The sequence below is a fragment of the Macaca mulatta genome, chromosome 16, assembly GCF_049350105.2.
Source record: "Macaca mulatta isolate MMU2019108-1 chromosome 16, T2T-MMU8v2.0, whole genome shotgun sequence".
NCBI lineage: Eukaryota > Metazoa > Chordata > Mammalia > Primates > Cercopithecidae > Macaca > Macaca mulatta.
This window is the reverse complement of record NC_133421.1, coordinates 68,491,197-68,506,442: the sequence shown is the minus strand read 5'-3', so window position 1 is coordinate 68,506,442 and position 15,246 is coordinate 68,491,197.

Here is a 15,246-nt window from a genome sequence, read left to right as displayed (position 1 = left end):
AGTTACTTTACCTCTCTGAATCTTAGCTGCCTCATCTATGAAAAAAGAATAATACAGCTGGGCACGGTGGCTCACACCTGTAATCTCAGCACTTCAGGAAGCTGAGGTGGGCAGATCACCTGAGGTCAGGAGATCGAGACCAGCCTGGCCAACATGGTGAAACTCTGTGTCTACTAAAAATACAAAATTTAGCCAGGCGCAGTGGCTCACACCTGTAATCCCAGCACTTTGGGAGGCCGAGGGGGGAGGATCATGAGGTCAGGAGATCAAGACCATCCTGGCCAACATGGTGAAACTCCATCTCTACTAAAAATTTTAAAAAATTAACTGGGTGTAGTGGCGGGTGCCTGTAGTCCCAGCTACTCAAGAAGCTGAGGCAGGAGAATGGCATGAACCTGGGAGGCGGAGCTTGCAGTGAGCCAAGATCACGCCACTGCACTACAGCCTGGGCGACAGAGCAAGACTCCATCTAAAAAAAAAAAATTAGCTGGGCATGGTGGCGTGCGCCTGTATTCCCAGCTACTCGGGAGGCTGAGGCAGGAGAATCCCTTGAACCTGGGAGGCGGAGGTTGCAGTGAGCTGGACTCATGCTACTGCATTCCAGCCTGGGCAACAGAGTAAGATTCTGTCTCAAAATAAATAAATAAATAAAATAAAGAATAATCTTCCTCACAAGGTTGTTGTGAGATTAAATGAATTAATGCATTGAAATGGCTAACGCCATGCCTGGCCTATTAACAGGACCTCAACAAACGTGGGTTCCCTTCCCCCTTACTTGAATTTGCAAACATGTGTTGGGAATTGTTATGGGAACCGCATGGCTTGGGTTTGTATCTATTTCAGTAAACTTGCAAATGCATTTCACCCTAATTTGTTTTTGTTGTTGTTGTTGTTGTTTTGTAGATGAAGTCTCACTCTGTCACCCAGGCTGGAGTGCAGTGGTGCGATCCCGGATCACTGCAACCTCCACCTCCTGGGTTCAAGCGATTCTCCTTCCTCAGCCTCCTGAGTAGCTGGGATTACAGGTGTGTGCCACTACACCCAGCTAATTTTGTGTATTTAGTAGAAACAGGGTTTCAGCATGTTAGCCAGGCTGATCTCAAACTCCCAATCTCAGGTGATCTGCCCGCCTTGGTCTCCCAAAGTGCTGGGATTACAGGAGTGAGCCACCACGGCTGGCCCCTAATTTGCATTTTTATCGAACAAACAGTTGTATTCGAGTCAGTGTGATGACATACTTTTTTTATGTGTTTATCTTTACATTTGCCTTGGTATGGACTGTGGCATATTTGGATAGGAAGTATGTGTACACACTGAGAATCTTGTGTTGTGTTGGTGATTGCATATTACCTGTTGAATATGTGCATGGAATTAAATGTGTGTTGTTTGCTTCCTATGGGGACAGGGAGGACTGATCTGTTTGTGTGGCTTTGTGTGTGAAGGTTGTGGATTCTGAGTTGGTGTGTAGGCAGCTATGTAAACCAGAGCTGTCCAATAGAACTTTCTGTGTTGATGGAAATGTTTTCTATTCACACTGCCCAACAGAGTAGCCACTAACCATGTGTGGCTATTAAGCACTTGAAATGTGGCTAGTGCAACTAAGAAACTGAAGTTTTAATTGCATTTAATTTAAATTAATTTTCTTTTTTTTTTTTTTTTTTTTGAGACGGAGTCTTGCTCTGTTGCCTAGGCTGGAGTGCAGTGGCCGGATCTCAGCTCACTGTGAGGTCTGCCTCCCGGGTTTATGACATTCTCCTGCCTCAGCCTCCCGAGTAGCCAGGACTACAGGTGCCTGCCACCTCGCCCGGCTAGTTTTTTTTTTTTTTGTATTTTTTAGTAGAGATGGGGTTTCACCATGTTAGCCAGGATGGTCTCGATCTTCTGACCTCGTGATCCGCCCGTCTCGGCCTCCCAAAGTGCTGGGATTACAGGCTTAAGCCACTGCGCCCGGCCAATTTTAATTAATTTAAATGTGAGTAAACACTGGTATACCACAGACTGTAACTTCAAGGTTATTCACACACTAGGTGGTGTGCATGCCCCTGCCTCTTACCACAGAAATCCCATCCCTCGTGTGGAGCCCCGCCTGGGCCTGTGCGCATGTATGTGCGCCTGTGTGCGGGTGTGAGCTGTACCGAGGGAGCCGCCCCCCTACCTAAGTCCCCAGCGGAGCAGTGAATCAGCCTGACAATGAGGTGAGTCATTCATGAACTGCTCCGGGCTGGCCCAGCGGGCGGGAAGCAAACGTCAGCCAGCCTGGAAGCCCTACCCGCCCTAGCCCCTCCCCGGTGGGATCGCTCAACCCCACGCACTGCAGATGTTGTTGAAGCAACTGACGCGGGCGAATCAAGGCACGGAAGCTCGGCCCCTCCCTCTGGTTTGCAATCCATTCATCCCCCAGCTTCTCTTTCCCCTCCAGTGGCATGTGAGTCATCTCAAGATTTCCCTGAGGACAGAGACACTCAGCTCCTCTATCCTCTACACCCCCATCCGACACCCACCTCCCCAAGCCTATCCCAGTTGCTCCCCCCCGCCCCCCGCCTCGAGGCTGGGGGCTGGGGGAAGGGAAGCTGGACCCCCTGGTGAGGTGCCAGAGTCCTGCTTCATAAGCAAAGCTGACCCACGCAAGGCTATGGGAGTTGGCTCAGGGTCATTTGCAGCTGGCTGGATCCTGGGGAACTGGCATCTTGCTTGCTTGGACAGCAGGAAAGGAGTTACCCAGGGTTGCTACCTGGAGCACTTGTGGCTTCTGGGCAGGACCAGGTAGGCAGGGGACAAAAGTATTCCTCAGGTTTCCAGGAAAGACCCTCATAGTATCTCCCCAGTGGCTGACAATCTTCAGGGCCTGGTAACTTCTCTCCTCTGCATACCCGCTGGTACTCACCCCAACTCATTCTTTCATCAATTAGCCTTCTTCTCTTGGACTTAACATTACCTGATACTTCTGACTTGAACAACTGGGCACCATAGTGGTGTCCTTCGCTGGGTCAGAAAATACCCTCAAAAACTTTGAAGTTGTGTAGACCCTTTGACAAAGCAGCTCCACTTCTGAGAATTCATCCTGAGAACATAATACAGTCATTGACATGTGCCAAGATTTACCTATAAGAATGTGCATCACAGGCCGGGCACGGTGGCTCAAGCCTGTAATCCCAGCACTTTGGGAGGCCGGGACGGGCGGATCACGAGGTCAGGAGATCGAGACCATCCTGGCTAACACGGTGAAACCCCGTCTCTACTAAAAAAATACAAAAAAACTAGCCGGGCGCGGTGGCGGGCGCCTGTAGTCCCAACTACTCGGGAGGCTGAGACAGGAGAATGGCGTGAACCCGGGAGGCGGAGCTTGCAGTGAGCTGAGATCCGGCCACTGCACTCCAGCCTGGGCGGCAGAGAGAGACTCCGTCTCAAAAAAAAAAAAAAAAAAAAAAAAAAAAAAGAATGTGCATCACATGGGCCAGGCGCGGTGGCTCATGCCTGTAATCTCAGCACTTTGGGAGTTCAAGACCAGCCTGTCCAACATGGTAAAACCCCGTCTCTATTAAAAATACAAAAATTAGCCAGGTGTGGTGGCACATACCTGTAATCCCAGCTACTTGGGAGGCTGAGGCAGGAGAATTGCTTGAACCCAGGAGGCAGAGGTTGCAGTGAGCCAAGATGGCATCACTGCACTCCAGCCTGGGCAACAAAGCAAGACTCTGTCTCAAAAAAAAAACAAAGAGAGAGCCGGGCGCGGTGGCTCACACCTGTAATCCCAGCACTTTGGGAGGCCGAGGTGGGCAGATCACGAGGTCAGGAGATCGAGACCATCCTGGCTAACACGGTGAAACCCTGTCTCTACTAAAAATACAAAAAATTAGCTGGGTGTGGTGGCGGGCGCCTGTAGTCCCAGCTACTAGGGAGGCTGAGGCAGGAGAATGGCGTGGACCCGGGAGGCGGAGCTTGCAGTGAGCTGAGATCCGGCCACTGCGTTCCAGCCTGGGTGACAGAGTGAGACTCCGTCTCAAAAAACAACAACAACAACAACAATAAAACCAATCATAATAATGTCCACCCTGAGGAGTTTTTGGGAGGATTACATCTGCTTGTGTGTCTACTGGGCAGAAGTGTGTCATCATGGATGTGGCAGAAATTCAGCTGCTGGAGGATGATGGAATGTGCCTTCCATACACCATCAATTCAGGACTTCCCGCCAGAGTGTTCTGGGTCCTCAGGCTGTCTCTGCCTGTTTGGGGGAGACCTCATGTGGCTACGCACCCAGAGAGTCTGGGTCCTGCCTTGGCCCTGTCACTCACTGACTGCTTAAGCTCCCTGAGCCTCCGTGTCCTTATCCATACAATGGAGTACATAATATCTACCTCGCAGAGTTGTTATGACAGTGATAATATATGTGACAGTCTTTCGAAAGGAAGTCGTTCAATAAATGATTACAATAAAAGATGTACAAAATGTGTGTTAACCCAAAACTGCAGGCTGGAGGGAAGGCATGTGGGTGAGTTTTAGGGTGCCAGTAGTCCATACCTCTCCACATAGCCTGTAAGCTCACTGTGTATTGTTCACTATCATTTCATAACCTTATGGCTCAGAAGGTCTTCCAGAATCACAGGGTCCACCCTCTCTAAGTTTTTTTTTTTCCCTCTCTAAGGGAAACTGAGGCTCAGAGAGGGCAAGTGATTTGCCTGAACTTCCAGGCCCCTTCTCTCCCACTCTGCTCCACCCTGCTTCATGTGGCCATGTTGCTTTCATAGGATGGGAAGCTCCCTGAGGGCAGGTACATGGGCTCCCATTGTCCCCTCCCAACATTATCTGGGCACACCCTGCCCAGAGAGGACACTCTGGAATGACCTGCAGACATGCGGGATGTGATCGACCACCACTGTCACTTGCAATGTTGTGGCCATGTGGCCTTGACTCTTGAGCAGGCAGGCATGAACTCTGTAAAGTCCAGGAAACCCTGGGCCTCAGCTCCTCATCCCAGCAGGGAGGTAGGGGAGAGGGCAGGCTTCCTTCTCAGCCATCCCCTTGGACTTCTGCTATTTTTGCTGCTGGGAGGGGTAAGAAGGCTTTTGGGGCACTCCAGGAACCTGGAGGGAGCTGGGCTGAGAAGCCTGTCCTGGAGTCCCAATTATGTGCCAGGCCTCCTGGTCATCTGCTGTCCTCTAGCTGGTGACTGGCTACTGATGGCGGCTCTTGGTGGATATGGGATCTACAGACCAGCAGACTAACAGCTTTGCTCTGCTCTCTTTCTACATATATTAGAAATCTTTTATTTTTTTTAGGCGCCATGACAAACGGTGGCAGCTGCACCCAGAATAGTCTTTATTTTTAAACAAATTCACAGCTTGTTCTAGGAGCCATGTTTATTCTGGCTTTCCTCAGGGTTGGCCATTGCTGAGTATAGAGACAGTGGCCTGTTCCTGATCTCTAGACCAGGAAGGCAGGAGGTGGGAGGCCTGAAAATGGACAGAAGGTATCAAGGGTTAGGTAGGGCTCTCCGGTGAGGAATGACTGAGGCTCTTGCCTCTAGCCAGGTCCTCCTTGTTTGTTTGTTTGTTTTGAGATCCAATTCTAGAGTTAGCTGGCAGAGCTGGAAAAATCCTCAGATGTCATCTATCCAACCATGCCCTTTTACAGACAGGGAAACTGAGGCTCAGATGGGTGGTGACTTGCCCAAGGACCCTGCCTGTTGCTCTCCCCCTAAACATCTCAAACAGTCAGGCAAGACTACATGGTGGATGCTGGGCTGAAACTGGTTTCTTCTCCTCAAGCCCAGAGGAGTCAGGGGAAGGAAGGAAAGGAGGAAGAGGCCGGGCAAGGTGGCTCAAGCCTGTAATCCCAGCACTTTGGGAGGCCGAGACGGGCGGATCATGAGGTCAGGAGATCGAGACCATCCTGGCTAACACAATGAAACCCCGTCTCCACTAAAAAAATACAAAAAAATTAGCCGGGCGTGGTGGCGGCGCCTGTAGTCCCAGCTACTCGGGAGGCTGAGGCAGGAGAATGGCGGGAACCCGGGAGGCGGAGCTTGCAGTGAGCCGAGATCGCGCCACTGCACTCCAGCCTGGGCGACAGAGCGAGACTCCGCCTCAAAAAAAAAAAAAAAAAAAAAAAGAAAGGAGGAAGAAGTTGTTGTTCCACCCTTCCTTCTCAACTTCACCTTGTTGAACCACCCAGAAAAGTCTCCAGCTGGAAGGAAGGAAATTCAGTCCAACCCTCTAATCATAAAGAAACAGGGGCCCAGAAGCCGGGCATGGTGGCTCATGCCTGTAATCCCAGCACTTTGGGAGGCTGAGGTGGGTGGATCACCTGATGTCAGGAGTTCAAGATCAACCTGGCCAACATCGTGAAACCCCATAGTTGGGCGTGGTGGCAGGTGCCTGTAATCCCAGCTACTTGGGGGGGCTGAGGCAGGAGAATTGCTTGAACCCAGGAGGCAGAGGTTGCCGAGATTGCACCATTGCACTCCAGCCTGGGCAACAAGAGTGAGACTCCATCTCAAAAAAGAAAAAGAAACAGGGGCTCAGAGAGACGGACTTGCCCAGGGTCACACAGGGAAACCTGGGCCAAACTCAGGCATCCTAGGGGCAGTTTTCAGTTTTCATTGTACTCTGCATAAGTCATCCTCAATGACAATGCCTTTGCTTTGTGCCTGGGGCACATGGATTGTTTGCCGGGAAATTAACTCTCTTCTGTCTCCAGAGCTCATTGTAAACAGCCCAAGGGCAGGACTGGACTTTGAATATCCTGGAGGAATGAAGGTCCAGCTTAAACTTTGCCACCCAGCTCCATGCTGGACATTGTCATATCTGCCATCATATCTAATTTAGGACTCATGAAGTGTCAGAACTGAAAGGGACCTCAAAGAACAGAAGTTCAAGTCCTATTTTCCAGATAAGACCAAGGAAATGGGCAAATGACTCCTCCAACAGCAGGCCAGCACGGAGTTGTCTCCATCCCTAAGACCCAGATTTTCTTACCTCCTGTCCTGTTGTTTTTGTTTGTTTTTATTTTTTGCCTTCCCCGCAGTACCTAACATCGTGCTGGTTTCATAACTTTTCTTTCTTTCTTTTTTTTACTGAGACAATGTCTCACTCTGTTGCCCAAGTTGGAGTGCAGTGTACTGATCTTGGCCCACTGCAACCTCCGCTTCTCAGGCTCAAGCAATCCTCCTACCTCACCTTCCCAAGTAGCTGAGACCACAGGCCTGAACCATCACTCCCAGCTAATTTTTGTATTTTATTTATTTATTTATCCTTTTTTTTTTTTTTTTTTTTTTTGAGACGGAGTCTCGCTCTGTCGCCCAGGCTGGAGTGCAGTGGCCGGATCTCAGCTCACTGCAAGCTCCGCCTCCCGGGTTCACTCCATTCTCCTGCCTCAGCCTCCCGAGTAGCTGGGACTACAGGCGCCCGCCACCTCGCCCGGCTAGTTTTTTGTAGTTTTAGTAGAGACAGGGTTTCACTGTGTTCACCAGGATGGTTTCGATCTCCTGACCTCGTGATCCACCCGTCTCGGCCTCCCAAAGTGCTGGGATTACAGGCTTGAGCCACCGCGCCCGGCCTATTTATCCATTTTTTTGAGACTGAGTCTGGCTCTGTTGCCCAGGCTGGAGTGCAATGGCAGGATCTCGGCTCACCGCAACCTCTGCCTCCCGGGTTCAAGCGATTCTCCTGCCTCAGCCTCCCAAGTAGCTGGGATTACAGGCACCCATCACCACACCTGGCTATTTTTTGTGTTTTTAGTAGAGATGGGGTTTCACCCTGTTGGCCAGGCTGGTCTTGAACTCCTGACCTCAAGTGATCCACCCACCTCGGCCTCCCAAAGTGCTGGGATTACAGGCATGAGCCATCGCGCCCGGCATAATTTTCGTTTTGTGTGTTGTTTTTGAGACAGAATTTTGCTCTTGTCGCCCAGGCTGGAGTGGAATGGTGCAATCTTGGCTCACAGCAACCTCTGCCTCCCAGGTTCAAGCAACTCTCCTGCCTCAGCCTCCCGAGTAGCTGGGATTATAGGTGTGCACTGCCATGCCCAGCCATTTTTGTAATTTTATTAGAGACGGGGTTTCATCACGTTGGACAGGCTGGTCTTGAACTCCCGACCTCAGGTGATCTGCCCACCTCAGCCTCCCAAAGTGCTGGGATTATAGGTGTGAGCCACCGCGCCCAGTCAATTTGTGTGTTTTTTAGTACAGATGAGGTTTCACCATGTTGGCCAGGCTGGTCTCAAACTCCTGGCCTCTAGTGATCACTCCCCTTGGACTCCCAAAGTGTTGGGGTTACAGGCGTGAGCCTATGACTTTTTTTGTGATTCTAGATAGGAGTAGCAACTCCCAGACAGCCTAGCAGCATTGTTCAACACACCCATTCCTCTCCTTGCCCCCTTCCAAAGTCCAATCATGCTGCCATCTGGCAGGCTATCGGTTAAATACCTGGCTCTTCTCTGAGATTTATTTCCTTCTACCCAGAGGCCAAATTCACCACTGGTTCCCAGGGTCAGAAGTTCTCCAGCCAGCTTCTAGATCCCATCTGCAGGCTCACTCTACATCAAGAAACTGAGGCAGGGGTGAAGGAGACAGTCCCGTGACCCCTGTTTCCATGGTGAATGGTGCTGGCAAGGATATCTGCTTACCCTAGGGACTCACAACAAAAGACAGTTATGTTTTCTGTAGGAACTTGAGACTGAGTGAAGGCAGAATCATCTCTATATCTCCAGCATCTCTCACAGGTACTCAAGAAACATGACAAATGCATGCTGAATTACTTAGCCCCCACTTACCTGAGAAGAGGAAATCTGAAGACTTATCAGGGCCCCATAAGGTACATTTTTGTAACTTCTGGGAATTCGGCCACTGGGATATGGACATGATAATCCCAGAGGCCTCCGGAGAAGAAGGCTAAAGCTCTGGGGTTGGGAGTCCAGCTCCATCAGCCCCTGTTCCTTGTGTTAGGGAACAGAGAAACCTGGGTTTGAACCTCAGTTCTTGCTTGTAGAAACTCTGTAACTTTGGACAATTATTTATTTATTTATTTATTTATTTATTTATTTATTTATTATTATTTTTGAGATGAAGTCTCCCTCTGTTGCCCAGGCTGGATGCAGTGGTGCCATCTCAGCTCACTGCAACCTCTGCCTCCCAGGTTCAAGTGATTCTCCTGCCTCAGCCTCCCCAAATAGCTGGGACTACAGGTGTGTGCCACCACGCCTGGCTAATTTTTTTTTTTTTTAGTAGAGATGGGTTTTTGCTATGTTGGCCAGGCTGGTCTCTAACTCCTGACCTCAGGTGATCTGGACTTTAGGCAAGCAATTTTTTTTTTTTTTTTTTTTTTTTTTGGAGACGGAGTCTAGCTCTGTTGCCCAGGCTGGAGTGCAGTGGCCGGATCTCAGCTCACTGCAAGCCCCGCCTCCCGGGTTCCCGCCATTCTCCTGCCTCAGCCTCCCGAGTAGCTGGGAGTACAGGCGCCCGCCACCTCGCCCGGCTAATTTTTTTTTGTATTTTAGTAGAGACGGGGTTTCACCGTCTTAGCCAGGATGGTCTCGATCTCCTGAACTCGTGATCCGCCCGTCTCGGCCTCCCAAAGTGCTGGGATTACAGGCTTGAGCCACCGCGCCCGGCCAATTTTTTTTTTTTTTGAGACGGAGTCTCGCTCTGCCGCCCAGGCTGGAGTGCAGTGGCCGGATCTCAGCTCACTGCATGCTCCGCCTCCCGGGTTCACGCCATTCTCCTGCCTCAGCCTCCCGAGTAGTTGGGACTACAGGCGCCCGCCACCGCGCCCGGCTAGTTTTTTTGTATTTTTTTAGTAGAGACGGGGTTTCACCGTGTTAGCCAGGATGGTCTCGATCTCCTGACCTCGTGATCCGCCCGTCTCGGCCTCCCAAAGTGCTGGGATTACAGGCTTGAGCCACCGCGCCCGGCCGCAAGCAATTATTAAACTTATCTGAGCTTCTGTTTCCTCATCTGTAAAGTGGGAAGTGCCAAGCCAATGTGCTCCATGAGGCAGTTATTGACCATCGTTTGTCATATTACAGGGGAGATTCTTTTCCCATGTTCTGAGATCCCCAGAGAGAAGATTCTGGAATCTCCCAGTGTTCCCAAATCTTTACTGAGCACCTACTATGTGCGAGGTGATGTGCTAGGTGCTAGAAAGACAAAAAGATATATGATTTTGTCTCTTTTCTCAATGGCTCATAATCCGTTTGGGGAGACAAAGCACAAGCCTTGAGAAAGCAAAATCCCAACCCAACTCATCCTAACTGCCAGAAGACGGCGAAAGGCTGTGCAAATGCAATAACAAATAGGTGATGTGTGGTAGCTCATGCCTGTAATCCCAGCACTTTGGGAGGCTGAAGTGGGCAGATCATGAGGTCAGGAGTTCAAGACCAGCCTGGCCAAGATGGTGAAAGCCTGTCTTTACTTAAAAAATACAAAAAAATTAACCGGACATGGTGGTGCATACCTGTAATCCCAGCTACTCAGGAGACTGAGGCCAGAGAATTGCTTGAATTTAGGAGGCAGAGGTTGCAGTGACCTGAGATTGCACCACAGCACTCTAGTCTGGATGACAGAGCAAGACTCTGTTTCAAACAAAACAAAACAAAACAAAACAAATAGATGATGCCATCATTACAGGAAGGAGGCAGGAGGACCCCTATCTTGGAGTGATGTGGGTGACTCCATGGGGTGCCATTTCTGCACAGAGTCCATTGTCCAGGTGGAAGGTGCTCAGCTAGATATTTTAATCTTTTCCTGAAATTGCAGCACTTTGGGAGGCCGAGGCGGGTGGATCACAAGGTCAGGACATCGAGAACATCCTGGCTAACATGATGAAACCCTGTTTCTACTAAAAATACAAAAAATCAGCCAGGCGTGATGGTGGGTGCCTGTAGTCCCAGCTACTCGGGAGGCTGAGGCAGGAGAATGGCCTGAACCCGGGAGGCGGAGCTTTCTGTGAGCCGAGATTGCGCCACTGCACTCCAGCCTGGGTGACAGAGTGAGACGCTGTCTCAAAAAAAAAAAAAAAAAAATATATATATATATATATATGTATATATTTTAATCTTTTAACATTCACTCATTCATCTCATTCCACACATGCTCATTCTTTTTTTGTTCCAGGCACTGTACTGCCCGAAGATGTATAGTTTCTGTGTTCAAGAAGCTTATAGTTGTCTGGGTGTGGTGGCTCATGCCTGTAATCCCAGTTCTTTGAGAGGCTGAGGCCAATTTCATTATAGTTTAAAGCGGGGCGTGGTGGCTCACCCCTGTAATCCCAGCACTTTGGGAGGCTGGGGTGGGTGGATCACCTGAGGTCAGGAGTTCAAGACCAGCCTGGCCAACATGGTGAAACCCAGTCTCTACTAAAAATACAAAAATTAGCTGGGCATGGTGGCACACGCCTGTAATCCCAGCTATTTTGGTGGCTGAGGCACAAGAATCAGTTAAACCTGGGAGTGAGCCCCGATTGTGCCACTGCACTCCAGCCTGGGTGACAGTTCAAGACTGTCTCAAAAAATAATAATAATAATAAAGAAATTTGTAATTTAGAGGACAAGATGGACAATGAAGCATAATGCCATAAATAGATATGTATTTACACATTGTTAGCAGGGTTGATGAAAGCATATATAACAAGGGGATCTATTCTAATTAAAGAACCAAGAAAGACCTCTTTCAGTGTTATTTAAATGAGCTCTGATGGCCTGGTGCGGTGGCTCAGGCCTGTAATCCCAGCACTTTGGGAGGCTGAGGCAGGTGGATCACCTGAGGTCAGGAGTTTGAGACCAGCCTGACCAACATGGAAAAACCCCATCTCTACTAAAAATACAAAATTAGCCGGGCATGGTGGCAGGTGCCTGTAATCCCAGCTACTTGGGAGGCTGAGGGAGGAGACTCACTAAACCCAGGAGACGGATGTTGCAGTGAGCTGAGATCGTGCCATTGCACTCCAGCCTCAGCAATAAGAGTGAAACCCTGGCTCAAAAAAAAAAAGAAAAAAGAAAAAAGAAAAAAAAAGCACTCTGATGAATGAGTAGGAGTTAGCCAGGTAAAGAGAAGAAGGGAGGGAGGCATTCTAGAAAGATAAAAAACAGCCTGTGCAAAGGCCCTGAAGAGCAGAGAGCACATTGTTTGAGAGAAAGTCACATGGCAGGAGTACAGAAAGCTAGCAAAGAGAGGTGACGTGGGCAGGGATCAGATCACGCAGAAATTTTGGATGTTTCTCTTTTTTTCCCCCCGCAAATATGAGGAAAGGACCAGCTGCAGTAAAAATCCCCTGGAGTGGCCAGGTGTGGTGGCTCACTCCTGTAATCCCAGCATTTTGAGAGGCTGAAATGTGTGGATCATTTGAGTCCAGGAGCATAAGACTTGCCTAGACCGGGCGCAGTGGCTCATGCCTATAATCCCAGCGCTTTGGGAGGCTGAGATGGGCGGATCACGAGGTCAGGAGTTTGAGACTAGCCTGACCAACATGGTGAAACCCCATCTCTGCTAAAACTACAAAAATTAGCCGGGCATGTTGGCCTGCACCTGTAATCCCAGCTACTCTGGAGGCTGAGGCAGGAGAATCGCTTGAACCCTGGAGGCAGAGGTTGCAATGAGCCAAGGTCGCCCCACTGTACTCCAGCCTGTGTGACAGAGCGAGACTGCATCTCAAAAAAAAAAAAAAAAAAAAAAAGTCGTCTAGCCTGGGCAACACAGGGAAACCCCATCTCTAAAAAAAATACAAAAATTAGCTGGGCGTAGTGGCGTGTAGCTGTGGTCCCAGCTACTCGGAGGCTGAGGCAGGAGGATCGCTGGAGCCTGGGAAATCGAGGCTTCAGTGAGCTGTGATGGTGCCATTGCACTCCAGCCTGGGTGACATGGCGAGACCCTGAAAAAAAAAATTAGATGGATGTAATGGCGTGCAGCTGTAGTGCCAGCTACCTGGGAGGTTGAGGTGGGAGGATTGCTTGGACTCAGAAGTTCAAGGTTATACTGAGCTATGACTGTGCCACTGCATTGTAGCCTGGGAGACACAATGAGACTCTGTCTCAAAATAAATAAATAAGACAAAAAAGTAAAGACAAACATTCTGGTATTTATTCTTTTAGACTTTTTTTTTGTTTTCTTTCTTTTTTTTCTTTTTTAGACTGAGTCTCGCTCTGTCACCAGGCTGGAGTGCAGTGGTGCGATCTCGGCTCATTGCAACCTCCACCTCCTGGGTTCAAGCGATTGTCCTGCCTCAGCCTCCTGAGTAGCTGGGACCACAGGCGTGTGCCATCACGCCCGACTAATTTTTTGTATTTTTAGTAGAGATGGGGTTTCACCGTATTAGCCAAGATGGTCTCGATCTCCTGACCTCGTGATCTGCCCGCCTTGGCCTCCCAAAGTGCTGGGATTACAGGTGTGAGTCTCTCTATGTTGCCCCGGCTGGCCTTGAACTCCTAGGGTCAATGAATTCTCCCTTTTGAGCCTCCCAAGTAGGTAGGACTATAGGCATGTGCCACCATTCCACCATGCCTGGTTTGGCTTTTTTTTTTTTTTTGAGACAGGATCTCACTTTTTCACCCAGGCTGGAGTGCAGTGGTGTGTACTTAGCTCATCTCTCGGGCTCAAGCTATCTTCCCACCTTAGCCCCACAGCGTGAACACAGGTCTGGCCCCTGGCCAGGCTTTTTTTTTTTTTTTTTTTTTTTTTTTTTTTTTTGAGACAGAGTCTCACGCTGTTGCCCAGGCTGGAGTGCAGTGGCGCGATCTCGGCTCACTGCAAGCTCCGCCTCCCGGGTTCCCGCCATTCTCCTGCCTCAGCCTCCTGAGTAGCTGGGACTACAGGCGCCCGCCACCGCGCCCGGCTAATTTTTTGTATTTTTAGTAGAGACGGGGTTTCACTGTGGTCTCGATCTCCTGACCTTGTGATCCGCCCACCTCGGCCTCCCAAAGTGCTGGGATTACAGGCTTGAGCCACCGCGCCCGGCCTCTGGCCAGGCTTTTTGATATACACATATACTCAGGCATATGAATCTAGTTTGTTGTTTTTATAATAATGGAACAATTCAGTAATGCTTGCTTGAGTCCTGATTTCCAAGAAAACAATATATCATGGGCATCTTTTCAGGTCGGTGTAGACCTATACAATTTTTATTCTTCTTTTTTATTTTTTATTTTTATTTTTTTTGAGACAGAGTCTCACTCTGTTGCCCAGGCTGGAGTACAGCGGCATGATCTCCCCTCACTGCAACCTCTGCCTCCCGGGTTCACGCCATTCTCCTGCCACAGCCTCCTGAGTAGCTGGGACACAGCCTCCTGAGTAGCTGGGACTACAGGCGCCCACCACCACCCCCGTCTTTTTTTTTTTTTTTTTTTTTTGTATTTTTAGTAGAGACGGGGTTTCACCATGTTAGCCAGGCTGGTCTCGATCTCCTGACCTCGTGATCGGACCACCTCGGCCTCCCAAAGTGCTAGGATTACAGGCGTGAGCCACCGCGCCTGGCCTCTTCTTTTTAAAAATAGAGACAGTGTCTTGCATGTTGCTCAGGCTGGTCTTGAACTCCTGGGCTCAAGTATTCCTCCCGCCTCAGCTTCCCAAATGCTGGGATTGATTACAGGCACGAGCCAATGAGCCTGGCCCCTATAAAACTTTTTTGTTTGCTTGTTTGTTTTGAGGCAGAGTTTCATTCTTGTTGCCCAGGCTGGAGTGCAATGGCACAATCTTGGCTCACTGCAACCTCTGCCTCCTGGGTTCAAACGATTCTACTGCCTCAGCCTCCTGAGTACAGGGGATTACAGGTGCCTGCCACCCTGTCCGGCTAATTTTTTGTATTTTTAGTAGAGACGAGGTTTTACCATATTGGCCAGGCTGGTCTTGAACTCCTGACCTCAGGTGATCCGCCTGCTTCAGCCTCCCAAAGCGCTGGGATTACGGGCATGAGCCACCAAGTCCCGTCCCCTATGAAACTTTTAATATCTGGATAATATTTTACTGAATCAATGTCTCCTGCTTGGTTTGCCAATTCCCTATTGATGGATATTTCGGTTGTTTTCAACTTTTCACATCATTACACACGATCTCATGTTCATTTTTTAACATAACAACGTTTATTTTTTTGGAATACATTTTTGTTAGTGGAATTGCTGGGTCATTGACAAATTGTCTAGGTCTAATTCAACATGTTCATACTGTGTACCAAGGGGAGATGTGACGTGGATAGCACCAAAGTCAGGGAAGTCTTTCCGGCTCCTGGTCTGCTGGTCTGCCTTTTTGAAGGCCTTGGACTGTTA